Source organism: Bactrocera neohumeralis, unplaced genomic scaffold (assembly GCF_024586455.1).
Source record: "Bactrocera neohumeralis isolate Rockhampton unplaced genomic scaffold, APGP_CSIRO_Bneo_wtdbg2-racon-allhic-juicebox.fasta_v2 ctg4815, whole genome shotgun sequence".
NCBI classification, from domain to species: Eukaryota; Metazoa; Arthropoda; class Insecta; order Diptera; family Tephritidae; genus Bactrocera; species Bactrocera neohumeralis.
Genome location: NW_026091796.1, coordinates 671 through 7,398, shown reverse-complemented (window position 1 = coordinate 7,398; position 6,728 = coordinate 671). Strand labels below are relative to the sequence as shown.

General features: G+C 52.2%; 1 pseudogene; it reads right to left on the bottom strand.

Moving 5' to 3' along the window:
- Positions 1–4,864: 4,864 nt before the first annotated feature.
- LOC126767221 (uncharacterized) lies at positions 4,865–5,483 on the bottom strand (annotated as a pseudogene).
- Positions 5,484–6,728: the final 1,245 nt, after the last annotated feature.

The following is a 6,728-nucleotide window of genomic DNA, read 5'->3' as shown; positions in this document are numbered from 1 at the left end:
AGCTGCGGCGGCACAACGTGCCCCGCGCCGGGGCGGAGGTTTGCCATGGCGGGCTCCACGCGGCCGCCAGCGCCGTCGCACTCAATCACGATGGAGCAGAGGGGCGCGGGTACCTCCTCCTCCTCGCCCTCGTCCGCGTTGCCCTCCAACGCCTTCGCGGACGTGACGAGCTGCTGATAAAGGTCCTCATACACGCCCCGGCACAACTCCTCGGCGAGTTGGGCGGATTTTTCCGCGCTGGACAACGCCTCTTCGCTGAGGAACTGCCCGGTCGAAGCGACGGGGCAGCAGCAACAGCAGCGCGCGCGCGCCGCATTTGTGCGCGTGAGAAGGCGGCGGCGTCGATGTCGCCTCATCGGCGGTCTGCAGGGCGCCGCCGTGGGGAAGCGATTGCGAGCGGGTAGGCCGGTGCGCGTTTCGCCGTCGGGGTGGGAGAAGGAGGAGGGCGGCCGTGGCTCGCGCTGGAGGTCCTCCGGCCGCCGCTTTCGCTTCCCGAAAGAAGCCCAGGCCAGCCAACTGGGAGGTCCTCGGGGGTGGCGTCGAACGAAGTCATCGACGGGGTGGCATCAAAGGAGAAGTTGCTGTTCACACCGCCGCCGGCCACCGTCACCGCCGTCGTGACGGAGCCCTCCTGGAAGATGGCGCGCTGCCAGCGTCTCTGTTGTTGCCACCACCACCACCACCCGCTGCCGCTGCTGTCACGCGAGACCCCCGCGCACAACGCCGTGGCTGTTGCCGTGGCTGGGCGATACGAAGGGCCGCGGGTGCCGTCCAGCGGCGATGCCCACGCGGACGGGTTGGCGGCCGCGGCGACGGCCAGGCTTCCTGCTGCCGCTGCCGCCGCTGCTACTGGAGGCTGCGACGCCGGGCTTGGGTGGCTCGACGCGATCACTCGAAACGCCCCGCGTCAGCCGCCACTCCTGCGCCGCGGCCTCCAGTCGCTGAACGAGACTTTGCTTGGGTCGAGGATACCCTTGCTAGACGTCGCAGGCTCCACGACTCCTCGCGAGCTCGCGGCTAAGTCGATGACCGCCGAAACGGCTTTGCGCCACGCATCGTCTGTGCGGTTGCCATCGGCTTCCGCAGCGTCGCCGTTGCCACCGCCATTTCTCTGCTGTTGAGGACGCTGATGGGCGGGGACCGGGGGGGTCAGCGGGGAGCCGAGGGGCGATTGCGTTAGCAGGCTGTTCACGCCTAACAGTGTTTCTGTAATGTCAGAGTCGGGGAAGTGATTCTGTAGGTCACGGAAAAAGAAACGCTACTTTTGCTTCCATCTCCTTCTTGGTTTGCCACCGGGCACGGCCGGAGGTATACGCCGCCGGACGGGGAGAGGAGAAGAAAAGGAGGAAAAGAGGGGAGGAAGAAAAGGGAGAGGAAGTCGAGGAGAGCAAAAAAAATTGGACCCCGCACGCGCGTGTGTGTGTGTGTTTGTTTGTGTTTGTGTGTATATCGACACAGAACGAAGAAAAGGAAAAAAAGAGAAAAGACAAGGTGCGCCACTGCGCTTCGAAAAAGCAGTAGAAAAAAAAAAGAGTAGTGTGAAGAAGGGGGCTCAGTGGGCAACGATGTGCACGGGTGAGCGGCCCGCAAGTACGTTGATGAGAATGAACAGCGATGCGTTGCTTGTAAGAAGCAGTGGAGCAACGATAAAATAAATAAATAAAAAACAGTACGTGAAAAAAAGAGAAAGTGAACACACCAGGTAGAGAAGGAGAGAGAGAGGAAACGAAGGTTGAAGACAGATAAAAGGCAATCTCGACGATAGGGGGAAAGGAGGGAGGAGAGAAATTAACAGTGTGAAAGAACTCTAAAAGTCAATAAATAAAAAAAAAAAGGTGATAAACAGAAAAAAAAAAAAAAAAAAAAACGAGGGCACACACGCACACAAATGCAAAAAATCTTGAGAAAAAAAAAAAGATGAAAAAAAGAATGCGAAAGCAGACGTAATCAGCGAAGTAGTGGTTCACAAGGAAAAGCAAAAAAAAAAAAAAAAATGTGATGCGCTGTTACAAATTGAATAGAGAGAGAAGAGAGGGGAAAGGGGGTGGGATGGATAGGCATGAACGAGGAAAGCTGCTTTTCTTTTTTCCGAAGAGGAGGCGCGTGAGAAGACAGCGCGGCAGCAGTTCCTCAATCAGAGCAATGCCGAAAGTGGAAAAGGGGAAAAGGAAAAAAAAAACAAACACCGCCGGGAGAATATGTGCAAAACGCACCGAGAACAAACAAAAAATAGAGATTTCAACAAGAAAAAAGAAGAACAAGAGAGAGAGGAGGAGGAGGGCAGAGTTATCCGCTTTTGCACAACTATGGCCAACTGACGGTCCGTGGGATAGAAACCGAAGAGGGTTGGGGGAAAGAAGAAAAGGGGGGAGAAAGAGAGAAGGAGAGGAGAGAAGTAATGATATTTATGTGTGTGTGTGTGTGTGTTTCCTAGTAAATCTTTTTTTTTTTCGTGTTACTTTTTTTTGAGGAGAAAGGTGGGTGGAAAAGGAACAAATGTCGGACAGAAAGGGGAGAAGGAAGAAGAGAAAAAGGTGTGTATTGTGGAAGCTGTCCAAGCGGTAGAGATCGTTCGTGTGTGTTTTTTTTTCTTTCTCCCCGCCACCCTTGCGGGTGAGGCAAAAGGGAGAAGTCGGGTGCAAAAAAAAACTCAACAGGAACTTTTTTTTCCCCCCCCCCTTTTGCCGCGAGTCTCTTCGCCGTCTTCACATGCTCTCTCTCTCTCTCTCTTTTCTCATCATCCTTTCGCCACTATTCTTTTTTTTTTGTCTTTTTGTCTTCTTTTTAATCGTCTTTGAGAAGCTTTTTTTTTCTTTTTTCCCCCACTCACACACACACACACACGCCCTCAATGGACGCGGCTGTCACCGCCGGCGGGGCCTCACGATGAGGAAAGCAAGCCCCGCAGCTGAGCGTCGAGACGATTTGTGGGAAGAGCCACCTCAAAGCGCGCGAGCAGCCTCGCCTTTTCCTCCCTCTCGTTCTCGACGGTCCGCGGTCTGCGCCGGGCCGGGCGGGCCGCGCGGGGAAGTCCAGGAAGCGAGGAGGTGTGGAAGACGAGGAGGGAGAGGAAGGAGAAGAGAAAGCCGCGGGTGGCTGGGTGAGTCCTTGTTGCTGTGCTGTGGCCAGCGGCGGCGGTGGAGAGGCAGAGGCCTCCTTCATGGCCTGTGGCGAGAGGAGTGAAGACGTTCTTGGCTGCTCCCGTCGACGCTGGTGGAGAGGCCAGCGCGGGAAAGGAGGAAAAGGACGAAGGCGCCATACCAACGGAGGCGTCGCTCGCAGCGGCTCCGAACGCGGAAGGCGAAGAAGCAGGCGCGGGCGCCGACGATGAAAGAGGCGGAGGCGATGCAAGGGAGTGAAGACGGAGGGAGGGTGGGCCATCGCAGAACGAAACGAAAAGACAGAGCCATTGTTAGCCGCAGCCCCAAACGCAGAAGTGCTGGAGGAAACCCGGAAGGCAGACATTGCTGCTGCGGGGACAGGAGGCGACGACGACGACGTTGATGAGGGGGCTGGTACGCGCCATCGATAATGGCACCCGAGACACCAGTCCTGCCAGCAGTGGTGAGAGAGGACGCGGAGAAGGCACCGTCGGCCGCCTCTTTCTCTCCTTCGTCCGCTTCGTCACCGCTGCCGGCGTTGCTGTCGTCCTCTCTATCGGCGTCCTCCTCCTGCCAACGATCTGATCCGTTGTGGTCGTTGTCGTTTTCTTCATCTTCTTCGTCGTCGACCTCACCATCATCTTCATTTTCCTCTTCCTCCTCCTCCTCTTCCTCCTCGTGGCGTTGCTGTTGCTGTTGTCGACACTGTCAGAGTCGTTTGTGTTCAAAACGGCTTCCTCGTCCCACTCTTCATCGTCGTATTCGCCCTCTTCATCATCGCCTTCCTCACGCTCCTCTTCTTCTTCCTCTTCTTCGTCCTCCTCTTCTTCGTCTTCGTTGTCATTGTACAGTTGACTGCCTGAAGAATGCACGCTCGGATCTTGGCTGCTGTTTGCGGGAAGGGTCCGTCATCGTCGTCGCTGCTTTTGGCTTCCTGTTGGCTTCTATTAAATCCTTCAGACAGGTTCCCGTCGTTTTCGTCAATGAAGTCGTTGCCGTCGTTGAAGTTCATAATTGCTGCTCTTTCTTTCTTTCTCTCTCTCTCTCTTTCTTGTTGTTGTTTTTCGGCGACGGCGTCGCGTAGCTTGCTTGTTCGTGTCTCAGAGAGAGAGAAAAAAAAAAGAATGGTGCTTTGAAGGGGAAGAAAGAAATGGAAAAAAGCAAAACTGAGTGGCAACAACTGACGGAAAATGCGCAAACACCGCGAAACGAGGCAAGCCATCCTGTTTCTTTTCACCACAAACGATGACCCACCTCCGGGGAAGAGAGAGAGAGAGAGAAGACAGTCCTTTGCCAAAAAATCTTTTTTTTTTGTTCGTTTTTTTTTTTTTTTTTTTTTTACAACAATCGTGTTGGTAAGGGACGGGAGAGAGAAGAGAGTGAGAGAGATCAAATCCCTTTTTTGAAGTCCAATTGCCAGGCAAAAGAGAGAGAGAGAAAAAGAGGGAAAAAGGGGAAAAGGAATCGGAGAACACGGCGAAAGAGCAAAAAAAAGGGCAATCACAGTTGTGAGAGCAATCAACAAAAAGAGAAGAAGAGAGAAAAAACGCAGCATCAAAAGAATAAGGTAAACCCACAAAAAAACGAAACGGGGGAAGAAGAGGGAGAGAGGGGGAAGACGGCCAAGGATTGACTAGCACGGGACAGCGTAGGCGGTCTCTCCCTGCTAGCCTCCCTCCCTTTTTCTTGTTGCCTCTCTTTCTCTTTCTCTTTGTTATCCTTATCGTTTTCTTTTTTTTCTCCGCTGTTGGGGACCGCCGCCGCTACATGATCGCACAGCAGCCGGAGTTCGTCTGTTTCGCCTGCGTGTAAAAGGTCTTGCTTGCCATGCCAAGGTCCTCACTCTGCGCCACGAGTTCATCGAGCTTCTGGCCACGCTCGATGATTTGGTCGATCGCGTTGTACATGATCACCTTGGTGTCCTCGATATCGCGTTTTAATCCTCAGTATCTTGTCTACCTCCTCTGGCTTCTGATACCGCTGCAAGGTGCTTTCCAAGTAGGGCCAAGGCAGGAAGTCGTCCGCTTGCCCTCGATGTTGTCGTACTTCCCTCTAAATGTTTGCTGAAACGCCGGTACAAGTTCCGTGAGGAGGGTGAAAGGCCACGCGGTTGTTATACTCGATGTCACTGACGCCAATCGCCACAAGTCCGTCGAGGGTCGCGTAGGCGTAGACGACATGCCCGTTTTCGGTGATTTGCGTCTTGGCGCCCAGCGCGACTCGCTTCGCCACCGTGCGGGCGAGGAAAATAATGAACTCACGCGCCGAGCCGCGTTGAAAGAAACCAAAAGAGCTGACGTCGATGGCGCTGCTGCAGATCACCGGGTCTTTGTCAACGCCTGCCGAGAAAGGCTTCAGTATCATAAGGGCGTACAACTTCATTTCCAAAGTTTTTTTTCTTCTTCCTTTAGCGTTTCTTGTGTTTTCTTTCCTTTTCTTTCTCTCCCGCTCACGTAAAGCTAAAGAAGAGAAAAACGTCAACCAGAGAGAAACAAAGAATGGGATGAAGCACGCGGCTATGTTTCTTCCTCTTCTTTGCGCGTGTGTATGTGTGTGCAGGCAATCTACTGGACAGGATGTAAAGCGCTGTGACCAGCAAGTCGAAGAAGCAAGCAGAATAAAGCAAAAAAAAAATCACAAATGGACAAGCAAACTCTGTTGCGAAGAGATGCACGATGGAGGAGAGAGAGAAAAAGATGGGGGGAGGGGGGAAACGGAGATTGGGTCTGAGTCATGGTTAGAAAAGCGTGTATGCCGGCACGTACACACATAGACAGAACAGAAAGGACTTTAGCGTTGAGGATCTCTCGTCCCGCTCTTCCTCAACTTCATTTTCATGTAGGAGTTTCGCTGTCTTTTTTTTTTTTTTTGGCACTGCCTCTCGATGCCTAGGCGTGCAAGAGCTGCTGCACTCATTCTTCCTTTTCTTCTCTCTTTGCGTCTCTTGCTTTCTAGAGTTCCATGTTTTGTTTTGTTTTGGGTTTTTCCAGCTTGTGCGTTGGTCCTGGTATGAAAAGAAAAAAAAAAACGAAAAATCGTAAAACCGGCAACACAAAAAAAAAAAACGAGAGAAAGGCTTTTTTTTTAAAGAGAAATGAATCCGTTGGCCCACGTGGAAGAAAACATAGCAAAAAACAAATGCCATCGTCCATTCCGGGGATTTAAAAAAAAAAAAACGTCAATCATCGTCACACATCACAACAGGAAGAGAAAAAAAAGAAAGAAATGACGTGTGCTTGTGGGAAGAACGAGACGAAAGGGGGTGGGAGAAGAAGCAAATTGTTGATTCCTGCATCACGCTAGCCGTAACACTTCTTCAAAACAGCAGTCGGTAAAAAAAAAAAAAAACAGATGCCAAGAGAAAAGCAAAAAAAAAAGAGAAAAGCCTCGAACAAAAGGGACCTGGAGAACAAAAAAAAAAGACGACGACAAAGAATCAACAACAGCAAAAAAAAAAAAAATGATGAAGCAGTACAACGACTTCTTGTTTCCGTTTTTTCTTTCCCCCTTCTTTGAGTCTACGCAGAAACTCTTCCCTCGCTCATCGCGCGGAGCCGTGACTGCTCCATCATCAGCAGCTCCACACGCTTCCGCAAGATGTCCAGCTCCGATGGGTTGACCGCCGCG